The sequence below is a fragment of the Chroicocephalus ridibundus genome, chromosome 1, assembly GCF_963924245.1.
Source record: "Chroicocephalus ridibundus chromosome 1, bChrRid1.1, whole genome shotgun sequence".
NCBI classification, from domain to species: domain Eukaryota; kingdom Metazoa; phylum Chordata; class Aves; order Charadriiformes; family Laridae; genus Chroicocephalus; species Chroicocephalus ridibundus.
In genome coordinates this window covers 147,436,427-147,455,580 of record NC_086284.1, presented here as the reverse complement: position 1 = coordinate 147,455,580, position 19,154 = coordinate 147,436,427, and positions in this window count along the sequence as shown.

Below are 19,154 nucleotides of genomic sequence, written 5' to 3'. Positions count from 1 at the left end.
CCTTGTAGCAAGTTCTACCTTACTTATTTCATTTCAAATACTTATTTAATTAATTTTGGTGAGATTCAGCAATGATGTAGTAATGTAGTTTCTTGGTCTATGACCTGTGTGCTATTCCCCATAGATGGGAAAGAATTGTTGTAGCTTTTTTATTTTTCATTTTTCTGCAAGCATAAAAACAAAACAACAAGATCTAAAGCAAGAATGGGAGAGAAAAAAAAATCCTGACTTTAAAAATAGAATTACTCCCACTGAGGTTCAAAGGATGAGCTGAACCAGAGTTCCTCATCTGTACTTTCCATTAATGTTGGGTCTTTGTGTAAATAGTATAGATCGGTAAGTAGAGTTTCATTTCTTTTGTTCTTCCTCTGGACAATTGCTTTCCATTTTACCTCAGATGACACCAAGTCATTGTGACAGAGACCCCCAAGACCTTGCTGTGATTCTGTAATGACTTAAATTCCCCAGTTTCCCAGAGTGCACTAAGACATCAGGCTTTTATGTCTTGAGCTGCTGCATTAAGTCCTAATGGAAAATTTCTCTCCTAACTTAAGAACTACCTTACCCCCCATGAATAAACAATGACAGCGTATGGATCAAGAATGACCTCTGATACATCTGCCTTTAATGGAGGAATCACTGTAAAAATTGATTTCCTTTCACCCTCAAGCAACAAGGTCTTCCCTGTGCAGAATTAAACACATACAAAGCATAAGATATATTCAAATGCAGTACTGCAAGTAGAGGCATTTCATTTAATATGCAGCTATGCTGGAGGCTCAGACCAATCTGAGATTCAATTTGCATTATAATTCTAAAAATAATAATTCTCTAATGAGAATATTTGAGTGTATGTAAGTGTGCAGACATAAAAATCACTCTAGAACAAAAAGAGAAAACACAATTGATTTTCTGTGGGGAGCTTAAAGGAAACTTAAAAAAAAATCACACCACCACTACCACCACCACCAAAAAAACCACACAAAAAAAAACACCAAAAAAGAACCTCACCAACCAAAACTTAAAGGAAAGCAAAAGCTGAAAAGGAAATCAAAAGCTGACCTTTTTTGAAATTTGCTTAGTTGACTGTGTGTTTTCTGAAGTAAACACTGAAAGACATCTGAGCAGGGAATGTATTCCCTTTTGTATAAGGAAATATACGTGGCATGAGCATGACTTTGCTATCATAGGTATGGAAAAATCATGTTTGGCACATTGTTGGCTAAACACAATCTAAGTCCAGCTAATTACGATACATGTTACCATGCCCATTTTAATCATCACAAACAGTACTTCTCCAAATCCACACTAAAACCAGTTTGAATCCTGGACTGAATCAGCTAACATTACATCCCTCACAGTTTTGTAAAGATGCTACAAATTCTCTGCAGTGAACAGGAGCATCTGTGCTAAGTATTGCACTTACAAAGAGGTAGTTCTTAACAGAATCAATATTTGATTATTGGATATTGCAAAAAAAAAAAAAAAGGCTTTTAGTATTCTAGTACTAAATATTGTTATTATTGTTCCTGCAGTTCTTGTTTACTCTTCAGTCAGGAAAAATGTAATTTCTTAGAGAAAAAAAAAACCTCTAATATAAATACTAGAAATTATTCATATCACATCTCTCTTTTCTGGATGGAAAGTGGACCAAGAAGCAAAAGTTATTGCATCTTCAGGATGTAATCAGTAACCACAAATGAGATGAACTATAATGTCCCTCTACTTTTTCCTGTTAATATGATACTAAGACCCCTCCTTCCCCTATCACAGCCCATTGTAAAAAACAATAAAATTTTTACTACTGAATTATTGGAATACTAACCAGGACTAATATGTTTTCTTCTTCACACTTTTCTAGGACCTGGCCCTCAAAATATTGTGGAGTAAAGTGTCAGCCTATACTACAAATTATTTGTATCACATCCTCTTTGCCTAATAACGGCTTCAATTTTGGTTCAAAGTTTATATTCACATGCAAAGAAAGCGCAATGTCTAAGCTAAAAGAGGAAAATGAAAGGTGTGCTATTTTAAAAAGACTTATGAACATATCCAGATTTTAAACGTGGCTGCTCCCCATAGCAGTATACCCAGTTCAGCACTGAATTTTTAAGCTAAATATTTAACTTGATAGAATTAGAGGGTTCATATGTATGTTTTTGTATAAGAGGCAGAGATACTCTTGCTTTATCCTTTATACGCAGGATTTTTTTTAATTTTTTTAATTTGCTTTCAAGATGCCCTAAGGACAGAACATGAGCTTTCAGGCTGCTTTGGGGCTTTTTTTGTGTCCTGTGAAAATTCTCAAAATCTCATTCTTGGAAGATGCATGGCCAAAGCCTTTCCCCCTCTTCTCACCCTATACAAAAGCTCCAATGGAGCAGATGGTTTCACAAAGACATACTGCTATTTCCACTGTTGTTTTTATTTTTAAATGGAAGGAATAATCTGCATAGCTCTTCTTCCAATAGCAAAAAGCTTAAATTAAAATTCACTGTCACACTGCCACACAGGTATAACATCAAACACAACTGGGCTTCCTAGTGCTTTCTGTCACTAACCTCCATAATTATACACCCTCCCTTGCTTCCTTAGGGCAAGAGACCCTGGTCCATAGGAATTCCATGCTCCCTACTAGAGTCATAGCTCATCTTCTGCTCACTGCAGCAGCGGCACTGCCAGAGAAATGGGTAAAGGGAGTTTGTGGTTGCTCAATGACCCTGAATAAGCCACTTTTTCTTGACTGTCTAAGCACACAGAGCAGAGCACAGCCTTGGGTGCCATTGAGAGCTCTGGGCCATTTTGTATTGCTATATATCTTGCAAAGTATTTGTGGAAGACCTTACCAGTATAAAAAAAAAAAGAGAGAGAAAAGCATTAATGTATAGATCAGATATCAGCCCAAATAAACCCAGACTGTATTCATGAAGGATTCATATGGCCACATCTGGGCTAAAAACAGCAGCCAACACAGCACGTGGCTGTAAGGAAAAAACAGTATTACCTGACTACTTTCTTCCTTTCTTAATACTTGCAGTGTATTTACTGCTTTTTTGGACAGACAGATAGCTGACTTGGGCAGCAACATACTGGGAAGTATTTTGAAGGTATTGATCTTTCTTACAGGCTTCACTATATATACTTAATTTGCTTATATAATTTCCCCAAAAGCAAGCTCACCGTTGTCTGTATTTCCAGTAACAATACACTCTGTATTTAGACTTCTATATCAGCAATTTCCAGATATCACGTCTCCCTGCTTCTCGAAGGGAAGCTGAGGATTGTATTTATCAGCTCGATAGCCTTATTTTCTAGGTGATGCTTGGACACCATGGGGATGAGAGCATCATGACTATTTAAATTCTTTTAAGCTCTCTGTGGCAATATCTGTCATTTACCATGTTTTTGTGCAGCACAGATCATAGCAGGCTCCCAGTGTAACTGAGACCCCAGGCCCTAGGTGAGAAAAAGTTTATAACTGGCCACCAATATATGTCTATCAGCAAACTCCTCCTCTTGAAGTGGCAGCTCACCGTGAAATCAAAAGGAATCAAAGCTGGCACGCAGCTCCGGCTGGCTTCAGTGCAAATAGCAAAGCTGGGTACAGCTGCTCCATAAGCAGGGGTGTTTGCAAAGACACGTCCACAGGCTCACTGTGCAACACTGAGCACGTACGTACCCTACTGTACATACCTCACAGGAGGAAAAGCGCAGCAGTCCATGCTACCAGCCCAAAGAAAACAGCGCCAGAATTTAAGGAAGTTTCCATAAGAGCACTCAGCAGAGGATGTGATTACAAGTTAAACCAATACAGACCTGATCCAAAGCCCATTTGAGTAACAGGAAAGACCCCCATTCATTTCAGCCCTTTTTGGCTCAGTTTTTGGTGGTAGCTTCTAGTAAAGCGAAGGGCGAAGAACTGTCACGAAGATAATAAACACTCAAAGGAGGAAGGAACAGAAGTATTTTGTATGGGCAGATCAATCAGATTCACTGCTTCATGGCTGCATTTATTTCTTAGCATTGCAAACTGCCATCTCTAAATCACAGTACTCGAACACCTGACAGACAAGTTTTCCTCCAAATAACACTATTGCATACCTGAATAAGTTGCTTGGAATAAGGTTTATATTTTAACCTTACAATGCCTTTTTTAATTCAAATAGTGCTGACCATTGGAGGGAGTTGAAGAATTCACATGTCCTAGAAGCTGGTTTGATTAGAAGTGGTTGTTAAATTTTAAGATCAGAGTGATTCCTTCTGCTCCTTGCTCATTCTCCTGCATTCTTGCTTTACAGGAAGCTCATTAATAGATCGGTTTGCCCAGTTTGTCATCTGTTTCATTATGCAAAATACATACGTTTCATTTACCTTTCCTGTGGAAAAATCAGTTATCTTCGGCTAGATAAAATGACTTCTTTGGGTTTCTTTTCAACCCCTGAACAGCTCAAAAATCTCTAAAATCTCAACTGGTGGTAGAATATCAGGGAACCCTGATGTGTGCCAATTGCAATGTAATGATCTTTATGTTCACATTTAAATGGGAAGTGCGATAGCTTAGAAAGCTGACCACTAGGCAAACCTTACATTGACCTGAAAGGAAAATAAAATAGTTTAAAAGCTCTCTGAACATTATCAAAAGATCTATTTGACATAGAAATTAAAGAAGGAATTCCTAAAATAGAGCTTTAGTTCCCAAGTCTGGTTTTACAGTATCTATAGGAATTAAGTGCCAAAGGGGTTTTTTGGTTCCTTGTTTTATTTCTTTACTTTTCTTCGTAAAGTTCTGGCTTTCTCTTCACTAAATAGATCAGAAAGTCCTAGGCCTATGGGCTGCTTCAATATTTTTCTAAAAGAATGGAGATCGCATCTGACTAGTCTCCAATAAACGTATCAACACCTGACAGAGACACTGTATTCTGTTTATTGCTATTTCTTGGAGATGCACTGCAGACACATAAAGATGCATGAAACACTATAAATTTTAAATAATGACAATTTAATTTTCCTTACTGATTGTAATTTAAGCTCAACCAAGCATTTAAATACGTGGTTAATTTTGTGCAAGCATCTTTGTGCCACTGACTCCATAGGAACTAGAAGGGGCCGTCCGTGTGATGAAGTTGAATCCTTGCATGTAAGCCTAGTGGCCTGGTGGCTCTGATGATTTTATTACCTGATAAAACATGGGCAGGTATTTAAGAGTTTTGTTGTTTAAAGTCTGTGTCATGTTAATAAGTATGTTTGAGACAAACTCTTCATGCAAATATCCCCAGGAATTCAGCCTGAATTGCTGGCTTACTTGCAAGACCAAGGTTCAAAAGGATATGACAATAACTGAAAAACAAGAGAAGGTTGAAGTTGGGAAGGACAGAAAGAAGTCAATATGTTTACATGTTCAGTTAATACATCTGTAAGATAATGAGGCATTGACACAATCAGAGAAGTGTGTGAGCTGTTGTCATATGAAAACCCTGTTAACTGCAAATGTACGCATTGATGAGAGCAGTGGAAACGGGGACTGCAGGAGAATCCCTGCTGGCAGTTGCATGCCATATCACTTCCAGGGAAATTCATAGGAGAATGCAGGATATGCACTGCTCAGACACCTAATAATAGAATCATATCTTTGTAAGGAAAGTAAATTCCTAAAGTATACTGCTGCAAAAAAAACTACCTAGAGTGAGAAAATATTAAACTGAATTCTACTCTTATCACCAAACCATTAGATTTCTTTCACTTGCCTCTTGTTTCACTCTCAGTCCTGAAAAATGTATGTTGTAGAATAGTGTATTGGAAAAACGCCTTCATCATTGCAGGATGTTTAAGCTATACCTCAGATCTGCACTGTGTAGGGACACCAGAACAAGTTTTCAATGAACTCCCTTGGATAGCAAACAGATCAAAGCTCTGTCCAGAAGAACATGCCCCATTTCTGTACAAGATAACTATCCATTAACCTGTATCAGCAGGCCCTGGAAGCAAGGGGGAAGGTCTGGAGAGAGGAAGAGTTTTCCCCAGTAGAGGAAGATCAGGTTAGAGACCACTTGGCCAAACTGGACATCCGTAAGTCCATGGGCCCTGACGAGATGCACCTGCGAGTGCTGAGAGAGCTGGCAGGTGTTATTGCTTGGCCACTCTCCATCATCTTTGAAAGGTCTTGGAGAACAGGAGAGGTGCCTGAGGACTAGAGGAAGGCCAATATCACTCCAGTCTTCAAAAAGGGCAAGAAGGAGGACCCAGGGAACTACAGACCGGTTAGTCTCACCTCCGTCCCTGGGAAGGTAATGGAGCAACTCGTTCTGGATGTCATATCCAAGCACGTTCAGGAGCAGAAAGTTATTGGAAGTGGTCAACATGGATTTACCAAGGGTAAATCATGCTTGACCAATCTCATAGCCTTCTATGATGTTATAACTGGTTGGCTGGATGAGGGCAGAGCAGCAGATGTCATTTATCTTGACTTCAGCAAGGCTTTTGACACTGTCTCTCATCACATCATCCTTAGGAAACTGAGGAAGTGTGGACTAGACGAGGGGACAGTGAGGTAGATTGAGAGCTGGCTGCATGACAGGACTCGGAGGGTTGTGATTAATGGAGCAGGGTCGCATTGGAGGCCTGTAACCAGTGGTGTCCCCCAGGGGTCAATACTTGGACCGGTATTGTTTAATATATTCATCAACGACCTGGACAAGGGGACAGAGTGTATCCTCAGCAAGTTCGCTGATGATACCAAACTGGGTGGGGTGGCTCACACCCCAGAGGGCTGTGCTGCCATCCAGCATGACCTAGACAGGCTGAAGAGCTGGGCAGAGAAGAACCTAATGAGGTTCAACAAGGACAGGTGTAGGGTCCTGCACCTGGGGAGGAAGAATGTCAGGCACCAATATAGGTTAGGGGTGGACGTGCTGGAAAGCACCTCTGAAGAAAAGGATCTGGAGGTCTTGGTAGACAGTAAATTATCCATGAGCAAGCAATGTGCCCTTGTCGCCAAGAAGGCCAACGGAATTCTGGGCTGCATAGGGAAAAGTGTGGCCAGCACGTCAAGGGAGGTGATTCTCCCCCTCTACTCTGCACTGGTGAGGCCACAACTGGAATACTGTGTCCAGTTCTGGGCTCCCCAGTTCAAGAGGGACAGGGAACTACTGGATAGAGTCCAGCATAGGGCAACAAAGATGACTGAGGGATTGGAGCACCTCCCTTATGAGGAAAGGCCGAGAGAGCTGGGACTCTTTAGCCTGGAGAAGAGAAGGCTGAGGGGAGACCTTATTAACGTTTACAAGTGTCTAAAGGGTGGGTTTAAGGAGGATGGAGCCAAACTCTTCAGTGGTTCCCAGTAACAGGACGTGGGGTAATGGGCACAAGCTGGAACACAGGAAGTTCTGATCAAATACATGGAAAAGCTTCTTTACGGTGAGGGTGACAGAGCACTGGAACAGGTTGCCCAGGGAGGCTGTGGAGTGGCCTTCTCTGGAGACTTTCAAGACCTGTCTGGATGCAGTCCTGAGTGATGTGCTCTACGCAATCCTGCTTTAGCAGGGGAGTTGGACTAGATGATCGCTAGAGGTCCCTTCCAGCTCTGAAAAAGTCTGATTCCATGGTTCTGTGATTCTTCATCCAGACTTCTGATACCTCAGGAGTTGTTTCTTCCAGCATCATCTTAACTGCCTCTACACTTTTCCACAAAGACATACGCCACAGCTACATACAAGAGCAACCCATATGTGACGCTTTCCATTTACATAGCTTTTTGCAGAGTCACAATATTGGACCACCTGCTGGCTAGATGGAGAGAAGGTAAGCATACTTTTGTCTTGCTTTTGTTGCTCTCTTCTACCCACAGAAAAGCTTCAAAAGGAAATTTTGTCTGATAGCTTCCTCACTGTGGTGAGCTGAAGTTCTAAGCTGAAACTCATGATTGTCACTGAAATTATAAAGATAAGAAAGATATGTACTAAAGAAATGGTAGAAAAAACTCCACTTAATTCCATATGAGAATATGCATTGCGTTCCTGAGATTCGTATGATCCATGAAACTAAACTAGTGCAAAGTTCATGTTAGGATTAGACTTCCATAAGGTTTTGGAACAAAGCCAAACGTTTCAAGATGCAATCTCTTTATTTTCTAATGCAGAGAAGACATCACCATGACCTCTGAGACTATGCAGATCATATAAACTTGTTCAGTAAACTTTAAATATAACCTGTAAGTATAAAGGCAGTATTACATCCTTACATAAATTGTTGAAACAGCTGACCTCTACCATGAAAATCTCCCCATTATTTGGTTTGAATTTTCTAGCTACTGCATCCTGCAGTACCTTTTATTGGGTTATTTTGTTTTGTTTTACTAGATTAAACAGCTATCTCCTAGAAGTCTTTTCCTTATGCAGATGCTGACAGCCAACAATCACCCCTAGCCTTGTCTTAAATAACCTGATAGTTTATGCTTCCGAAATTTCTGAGAGGCATGCTTTCCAGACCACTTTTTGAATTCTTTTTCCAGTTGTAGTGTTCCAGCTCACACAGTTTTCGTTTAAATAGTCTCACTTATTCTGAATACAATGACAATTTTACATTCTTATTCCTACATAACAGTTTCAGCACATGCAGCCACAGATCATTTTGTCCTCTGTACTCAAGTTTCATACCAGGACCTAATTTTCAGTTATTAATTCTGAAGACTCCTTATTACTGTTCTATCCTGCATACAAACCCTTAAATGGTAAACACGGTTTACATTAGTTTTGGACATATGAACATACATTTAACAGTGTTAAAAGGTATGTTTGTTTAAATGTGTCCATTATGTCAAGCAATCCAGACCTCAGGGTAACAGGTGAACTGCTTCTATTACAGCCTTTCACTTCACAACTACTTGCATTATTACCAATGTCAGACAAGAGCTGTTTTGTGTTTTCCAGACAAAAGATACTGACTAACTAGATACAACCTTATAAATGTCTTCTTTAGATGATGATCCCCATTTGTAATTCCTTTTGAGACAATTTTATAAGTTTATAATTAATGGAATATAGTTGCAATTAATTTAACTCAACATGACTTATTTTAAGTTTTCGCTGTATTTTTCTGCAGGACTATGTCAAATACTTATAATAATTTTTATTATAGCAACACAGCTACATTGTATTAATACACAACAAAATTAAGAGAACAATGGGTATGCTTGAGAAAACATTTTCTTAGGTAAAATCATTCCAACAGGCAGTAACAAGGTACCCATCATTCCACTCTTTAATGGCAATGTCCACTTCAACTTTTCCACATTTTTTCCACAATCCCTATCTTAACCAGCCCACTTAGGTATTCCAATTCATAATTTTTTTTTAAATATTGGGTTGGCATTACCTTTTTTCCAGTACTCTGTCATTTTGCCCATCTTTAGAGATTAATTCAGTGCCCACAATCTTACTTTGAGACACCCCTTGGCCAATTCTTTTAATAGAATTAGCATTAACTTATTCAGTTCTGAAGATTTTGAAATATTTCGTTTAAACCATTGCTGTTTAATCTCCTAAATTTAGCTGAAGGTATTTCAGTATCATGTTAAACTATGTTCCTGTCTGTTTCCAATTATAAAATATAATATCTATTGATTACATATTTATGTATATTGCTAGAAAATTTTGTCATCTTTATCCAATATTGGGCATGTATCATTACTAAGATTTTATTTGTTCTTCATGCATTTTAGAAATGTTTTCCTGGTTTTGGTACCCTCTTGAGCACCGAGGTTTTTTATTCATGTGTTTAGTTTTCTCCACTGGTTGACTTTATTTCCTAAATGTTGGTTTATGTTCACTATGATGAGCTTCTCCTTTTTTCATTTGCTACATACTGTTTTGTAGGTTTTTTTTATTTTCAGAGAGAATTGTAACTGCCTTCACCTCCCTTTTTGGTAGGATTTTTTTTCAGCCATAGAAACCTTTCTTGATTGCAGAGCTGGATTTTTTTTTTTTTTTTGGCATCTAATAAAGCATTCTTAAACAATTCCTAATTATCATGCACATTCTTGTGTTTAAATTTTTCCTCCCACTCAATTTTGCTCATGATTGTTTTCCGCTTTGGGAAATTGGCCTTTTTAAAGCACCAAGACTATAATACTGTTTGCACAAAACAAATAAAATTAGATCATGATTGCTTGCACCTAGGCAACCATCTAGTTCAGGGATCAATTCATCTTTATCTGTCAGAATATGTAATTAGGAATGTCCCAACTTGCTGCAGTGCCAACACTAGTTTTAGAAACTTACCTTTTGGAAGTAGCAGCATGAAACTTCTAGCATACATGCCACAGACTAATACAGCAGTTCCTTGTAGGACAGAGAGGTGTTTAAGTAGGTGCCTTGAATACTTTCTTTCCTTCATCTTGTGGTCTGTAATGTAGTTCCCTTTTTCTACATCAGCAGCGGCAGCAGCAAGACCCTCATTTCTTAGATGCTCATCATCTTATACCACAAGCTAGCAATCATTAACAGGACATAATGAAGTAATACCTAAATGGAAACTGTAATCAGAAAACATGCCCTCTCTGGTTTTGATTCAGGACATAAGCTAAATCTTTAGGGACAGATCCCAGCACAGGGAACTGATCCAGCCCCTCTAAATATAGGGTTCAATATTCCAGCTTTTACCCATCATTTATTTTGCCTCCAAATATGGGAAGCACCATGGTAAGTTTTCTTTGTCGTCTTGAAACATAGACTATCTGAAAAATGAAACGAAGTATGTTCTTTGACTGATGTCTATTCTCATGGTACTGTGGGACTCCCTAATCCTTTAGAAAAACAGTTTTCTGCATTGTGAGACTGTCATTTTGTGGTTAATATTTGGTATATTTTAATGGAATCAAGCCATGGAAGACTAGAAAACTCCCATTTTCCATAGAAAAAATGTAAAAAGGTATACATCTCTAGCTTTCAACTTTTGGGTTTTTCAGAGAAACTTTAAAAATGCGTTAGAGAGATTGTCTTCTGCAGTATCACCTATTTTACAAAATAGTTAATTTGTATTTTTTTGGGCAAAAAGCAAAGAAAACAAGGTGAAGAAATTTGACTCTTCTTGTAGTTTTAATTCTTGATCTTTTCCTGTTTGTGTTGCCAAGACATTAATAATTAAACCACAGAGATTGCATAAAAACAGAACTCCCAAGTCACGAAAAATGCTGAAAAGCCAAAACCCCTTTTTCTTTCTTTTTTTTTTTTCCTCCAAAGACAGCATCAGCTTAGAAATTCCAAAACGTTCCCAAGGTAGGAGCAATCTGAAAAGAAATATGCTTCTCAGATTTTTTGGCTTCTGCTTGCCCAGCTGGCAGGTTGCTCAGCTCCCTACATTTGGCAAAATGTAGAACCCAGGTAGCAACGCTCCCAGGGGAAACTGGTAGACCAAAGGAAGGAAAACAGGCAGCTCCCTCACCTATATGGCAGGCACCAGCCGATACAAGGCTGTGGGGAGCTGCAAGCAAGGCAGCCCACCTAGTAAGCTGTAGGGTCCATCACAGAATTTGTTACCAGAAAATATGGAGATAAACTACTGACTGGGCTGTAAGATTGATGGAAATCCTGCTGTCTAATCAAAAATTGTGGCCAGCCCACATATATGGTTTATGATGTCAGACATTTTCCATTGAATGTTCCTGCAGAACAGTTCAACTCAGGGTATTTTAAGAATGAAATTTTTCTGCTAGAAGTTGTCCAGCAACTCCTGGCAAATCCATTTTCACCAGCAAGGCTGACAAGTTATCATTGTTATGGACTGAAGAGTTAAGTGTTTCCTGAAGTATAGATGTCAAAAAAATCTGAGATATCTAATACATTTCATCTAATCAAATTGCATGAATGTCCAAAGAAAAGAAAAGATCACCAGGAAAGGAAACAAACTGCTAACTTGTTGTACACAGCTCTGCATGTACCAACGCTGGGTGACTTACAAGCACGTGTTCAAATACTGCCCGTGAGATAGCACCCATGGTATTTGAACTATACTCACTTTCTGCAAATACTTCTCAAGATGGTTTAGTTTTTGCAGGGGACAGTAACAAGAATACTTTGAAACGTCTGTGCTGGAGGCATTTGGTAGCCATCCTGAAAGCTTTATTATATCACCCAGGCAGAGAGCAGAAACAAAGCTATGTAACAAAGATAACCAGTTACATAGCACAGATTCTCACTAAATAGTCGCTGTTTGTAGCTCAGAGTCAATAACAGACTGAATCTTATAATCCTACAAGTGAATAATACATGCACAACTGTAAATAGCTTGAGTGTTGAGACAGCTCTTGTTTTAAAGTACCGGTATGCAGAGAAACTCCTCTTCCAATGACCTCACAAAATGCTGCAATGTTTTATGTTTGCCTGAGATGTATTTATTATTTATACACAGGTGTGCACAGAGCATGAGCATACCATGGTCTGTCTTATGTCTGCCACCCTCCCAAATGAATTTTTATCGTAGAAATCATTCATAGATCATCACTGGTGGGGAGCCTGTTCATTGAAACTCATTATTGTTCTAATGAATTACACGCGAGAGCTGTAAGTGATTATATTATAATAGTCAGACTCAGCCATTCAATGAAAATTTAATTACAGAGCACAGGGACATGACAAAAAATCCATGCCTGTGTTCTGGAATGCAGCCTCCCTAGCCACAACTGGCTATTGAAAGTCTTTATGCAATTATGCTTTCTCTTAATCATACCCATTTTTTAAGAAACGAAACAGAAACTGAAGTATGCAGCAGTTGTAGCAGCTCCCCTGCCTGCCCCTCCGCTGGCAATTCTGAAGATCTTTTGTTCACTTTTTGGATGATCCATGTACCCAAAGTCTGAGAATATCCCACTCCTAAAAAGTAGAAAGTATGGGATCCTGCAAACCTGACGTAAAGTCATTGACATCAGAAGAGTTACACCAAGTTACTGCAAATGAGGTTCCCCTCTTTAGGTTCGCAGAAAAGGATTCAAAGCCACCCTGCTGGATATATTTTAAAGCGCTGGTACAGAGGCTTTACCTTTGGTCTTCTTTCTTCTTCTGTAAAACATCACATAAATCAATGCATTACTGTAAGCAACTGGTAGATTGATCTTTCAGTGGGATCCATAGTAGGATCCATGCTAACACATATGTCTTGGTGCTCTCTGAAGGATCCAAAAGGCCTCCTGAAATGGCCTCTCCTCCTTGTCTGACAGCTCTATTTTACAACCAATCTCCCATCTCTTCTGCAATAATTGGATTACAAACCAACACTACCTGAGCATCAACCAAAGCATCCTCTTAGCAGGCGGACCTGTGCTTTAGCAACACCCAGCGTCATATTATCCTTGACTAGTAACTTGAAGAGGTTGATGAAGGAGAAATCTATCATCCTGGAAATAATCTGTGAACCGAGGTTATTGCAATTATATCCAAGAAACACCAGTGCGTTGCTTAAACAATAACAATAATAATCTCTCTGCATCAAAACAATCTTTGTTAACAATTGTGAAAATAACTCTCACCTTGTATATGCAATGCTCTGAAGTTACTTCCTAAATCAGAGTCACTGTTTTCCATTTTGTGTCTCTTTACAATGTCACTGAAAGAATAAAATTTTATCAGAATTTTTTAAAATTTTCTGACAGTTTTTGACATCCCTTTGGAAAGTTTATGGAAGATCTTGTTAGAGAAGCGTAAAGAAATTATTGCATATGTCTTCTTGAATATCCACATCATCCTTTTTTCATCAATTTTTATAAGATAAGAAGCAACTTCACCTTACATTTGAGGTGCTTAAGAGGAAGACCTTTTTGTCCAAGGAGACTGGGAAAATGGGAGAGTAGGGGTTAGTAACCATGACAAAGAAAGCCCACTGTTCCCTTCAGTGAATCATCTACAAGTCAGTATTTCTTCACCTCCCCTAAAAAAAAATTTACTCTTTACATAAACTAGAATTTTTGCTAAAGTTATATTGCAGTCTAATGAGATAATATAATTGCTAACTCATGCCTCAAAATCACATACTGTGATTAAAGCTGTGTACGTTGCATGAGCGCGCTATGGAGTGTATGTCGGATATTACTCGGTCAGTGTTATTAAAATAGAGAGGTTATAACCTGCCAACATATCATCCTTGCTGTGTTTTCAGTTTATTCTCCTTTATGCACACAAATGCCCTCCCACACAGAGTTCACATTAGCTAAGCCTGTGGGCACTTCAACAGTTCGAGTATTTGACAACACATATTCACATTAGGAACATTTCCCAGTGGCGTACCGATGATGTTCAAAATTAAATCACGTCTGTTTAACGTTTCACTTGTCATAGTCTGCAAACTAGGAAAACAAATTTGCTAAATTCAAGTCACTATGCTCTTACCTAAAGAAATGAGCACACCAGAAAACATCTGTAACCATGAGTGACAATAAAGACAGGATCGGGAAACTGGGGAAGTGTTACTGACGCACCTCATGATCAGAACCCCTTGGAAAGGGCTTCTACATTTTGCATGAAAGTAGCTGAAAGGCTGTGCCTGATTCTTGTTTCCACCTGATGTGTACTTATAGATAGTGTGTTACTTTAAATACCAGAGTTTTAAAAAGGACCTATTTTTACAAATTAGTTTCCAGTACTTACTGGATGTCAGGGGTATATTGTGAAAGTCAAGACCAGCATCATCCAACTCGGCTAAGAGCTGATTTAAAAGAGGCTGGAGCTTTCTAAGGTGGCTGGCCTTCAGCTGCAGTTCTGCTGCAATCACTTACAGATGCGAACTGATTTAGGAGGATTTAGGAGGAGTTTTATTTTTTTTTATTTACAAGTAACAGTGAAAGTATTAATGGAAAAAAAAAAAAAACAACATAAAAACCAGAATAATATTTTTGCCTTCAGAGAAAGGTGGCCAGGTCTGGGATACTCCTAAATAAAGGCTTAGGGCCTAGTAATGGCTGATCCCAGATGTATTTTTCACAATACCAACCCCTTAGGAAACATTATAGATATACAGATAAGCAAGAAAGAGTACAAGACGTTGGGACTGTTATCGGGAACTTCCCTTGCACAGAAGATCATGAGATCTTACTAGGGAGGGAGTAGAAACCTTCTAGGATTTCTTCCCATGGTGGCTGCTAGGATTATCATTTCCCTGGTGCCCAGGTCATGCCATCTCAGGCCAGCCAGCTTTCTCATCTGCTGTCTGAGGCCCAGGAACCCTCCCCAGAGCCTCTGACAGCTCTAAATATGTTGCTGCAAAGAAGGAGGAGGAGGGATGCTGGCTGGAGTACAGAAAGAGCAGAAGCAATGAAAGGGAAGGGAAGTAGGTAGGTAGACAGGAGTCCATGAAAGAGAGGAAGTTTGTCCAGAGGCAGAGCAGAGCATGACACCAGCATGACTCTTGTGATCTTACCAGTACCCGATAGATTTGGCATTATACTCATGAAGCACTGCAATACTGCCATGGCACTGCTTTAATGCCTATCACCCTTACTTCATGAGACATCTCAGAGGATGGCAGGAAGAAATTAAACAACTGTGCTGGATACACCACATGCAAATGTTACCAAAAAGCCCTGGAGGGAGGCTCCTCAGCGAGCGCATGATTTGGTAGGTGTGCTGCACTCTGCCAGAAGTAACACTGATATTCCCGTCCAGGAGAAGATGAATCTGGACCCAAAAGCCAGGACCCTATACCAGGATTTACCACAAGCCACAAGACTTTTTCAACACTACATGCTTTCTAATTTCCTCCGCTTCTGCCCCCTGCAGCACTCCTGCATTCACCAAGTATGGCTTTCTGGGTGTCCTGATCTACAGCTTTACAATTAAATCACAATTAAAGCACAGGATTCCTGGCTGCCAGTTCTCTCTTCTAGCCCCAGAGGATGGCAGAGACCACATACTTAGCTCTGTGGCTGGGATGGAGTTGATAGTTTGCTCCTTGACTGCTGTCCATAACACCTGCCAAAATTGGTTATATTTTGGGTATCAGTTGGATATGCTAGATATGTATGTGCCAGGCCACCCTCATAAAAGGCATGTAAAATAAGGAGCAAATCTGTGGGATAACGAGCAAGCTGAAATCATAGAACTGTGGTCTATATGAGAGGTGTACAAGCAGAAGCATAAGTACACTTACACAAATTCGATCAGGTGATAACACAGAGTATAAAAAAATACAGAAAAGATCTTTCAAACTGTAAAAGAAACTTTTTGTATCAGTACAATTGAAAAATTATCCCAGCCCTTCCTACACTTTGTCAGTGTTTATCTAACTTGAGAGAAAGCAAAGGTACGTGGACTGTTAGAATAATATTTTCCATTATCATAAGGGAATCTTAAGTTTGGACAATTTTAGTATAAGTAGGATTTTATAAGTTGGTTATGATCCAAAACAGAGCATTTTAGTAAGTGAACCACTTCACTTTATATACTAGAGCAATTAATTATCCTTTTAACAAAATTGATTGTAGCAAGAGCACATTTTTCCCCCCAAGGAAAAAAAAGCCCTACAAAATTTTAACCAATTAAAATCAAGGAACTAATAAAATCCAGCAGCAATTAACATGCAAAGTGTTTTGCTCTTTTAATATGATTTACTCTAATTCTGTTTGAAAAAGCAATACAGAGGAAGTAAGCTCTTTGCTATATCTGGCAAGGAAAGAGAAATAAAAGAAATAAAGGAAGGGATGAATGAAAAAAGAGTTTTTCAAAAAAAATTGTAGATTTGATAAGAGTAGTGATAATTTAACTTGGTTCTTAGTACACTGGGCAATAAATAGCCTCATAAATGTGCTGGGTAAACTCTGAGGATACAGCAAGGAGCCATTTATTGCCTTGTAACCTCAACGGCAAACTAAAATTATCTCCTAAATAACAGATTTTCTAGTTGCACTGAATTATTGTGTAATAGAGGGGCAATAACTTCCCTGTATCTCTCCCCTGGTTACCAGTAAAATGAACAGCTCGAATTAGTTCCAGGTAATGTTAGGTGTCACTATTTTTACCAAATTCAACCTTGAAAACTTTTCCAAGTTAACAGAAGTGAAAACCAGGCTGGATTTGGGGTTCATTCATGTGGTTTTCAGGAAAAACATAAAGCAATTGCTACCTTCTGATGAGATTCCATATAGAAATTCACCTATGTATCCCCTAGCAAAGCTGGCACTTTGGGGCACCAAACTATAGGGCACCATGACACCAGAGGGTAGCAAGTGATGCTGACTGGTGACACCCAAACTTCAGCATCTTCTGGAGCGTTCACTGCTAGTGCAATTAAAGTTCAGTCTGACAAAAATCAATCTGAAAACTTAATGACATTTTTACCAATTCATGCTCTGATCTGTGTTTATGTCAGATCTCTGGAGAGCGCTTGAGAGCTGCACTGGGGGACCAGCTGCCCCTTGGAGGTGCACAAGGTGCCCCCCACAGAGCAAGCAGCTCCACAGCTTCCCTGGAAAGCTGCGCTCAGTTGTAGTGAATGAGGTGATTAGCTAAAGAGTACTAAGAGAGAGATGGTGTGTGTGTGTCTTTTTTGGTGAAGGGAAGCTGAAAAAATAACTGGTAATACAAGAACTCACAGATTGCATACATGGGCATATCAAGTTCAGACAGTCTAAATGTCTCTACTCAAGGTAGTCTCCCCCTCCAGCCATTAACCAGCAATACTGAAGCACGCACTAGTGACAATAGCGTTCTCATGCACATTTCTGAACTTCAAGCAAAACCTAGTTCAAGTTTTGGAAGATTTATTTTACCTAGGCTATCTCACACGAAGTTTCCTGCATCTGCCAGTATTCTTACAACTCACTAATATTGATGTTATAACTAGGAGTTAACTGGTCGTACAAAGTTCTATATATGGAAAATACCAATAAACAGCATAAAAGGGTAGAACAAAACGTTCTTTGTCAAATGCAAGTTCAAGTTTTCACTCAGAAATACACAAAGATCTATAATAATAATATTTATCTATCACTTATCTAGTATCTTAGACATTTTACAATGAAACAAACAGATAAATTAATTCCCAAGTTACAAGAGTAAAACAGTCCAAGTTAGTATGAAACCATAAATAAAATCAAGATACAATGCCAAGAGCTTTCTGGAATGGGGATGGTTTTTATTTCAAAACAACTAATGCTGTGTTGGTTTGCAGGTCAAAAAGTCATATAGGCAAAAATACTAGCAATATATCAAGTGCTCTCGAATATGCCAACTGTCCTGTTTCTTTCTTAAAGGGATGAATATTCATATAAAACAATTTTTGCACTTTAAGATCTTCTTGGCAGCAGAGGGAATCGTAGGCCTATCTGAATAAGGAGGTAAATCAATAAGCAGGTAAATTCTTGATGCTGGAATGAGCACATGGATCGGAGGGAATGCAAATCTAATTGGGTTTCCCAAGCTTCAAACACTGCTATGTGAACAATCACCAAATACGATGTTTTTTCACATGGCCTGCATGGATTCTGGAGAGAAAGCAAGGCAAGATAGGCAGCATAGGTCTGGTAGGATAAGGGAAAGATGCCTAGCCCGAGGCTTTGGCAAGAAGAAAACCATCTGTGAGCTGAATGTGCTGCTTCTGTTCAGAGGATCAGACTCTTCCCTACATTTTAAATATATGGCAATTATGCTAAGAAAATACACTGACTCCATGTCACCAGTTTTTTTTAGCCAAATAGAAACTAACTTCCAAAGCCCCAAATTTTCTTTATTAATTAGTCTAGAAAGCAAGAGTACAATGTAGTCAGAGGTTACAAAAAATGCCTAGAATCAAGTTCTTTAAAAGCTGGAAGTCAAAAACTACCGTTCCTAAAATTGAACTCCAGCTTTGCTGGAATTTCATAGGACTCTCTCTCGGCATATCACAGTTCCTTACATAGTTTTAGAGTTGCCCTTCAGACCTTTTCTGAAAAAGTAAGCAGTTCTGTGGATAAGTAGTGACATAGAGTCGTCTTCTTGGCAGTAAGATTTGCCAAGTAAAGCCACTGGATAGACATGAGACCCTCCAAAAGATGAAACGCCTAATCAAAGTAGAAGTTTAGGCATGACACAAACAATATTATTAATTATGTTGGACATGCTCTGCCAAAAAAACAGTTGAACAGGGGAGAAATGCACAGAATGTAAAAGAGAAAAGGAGACAGAAAGAATACCATCCTG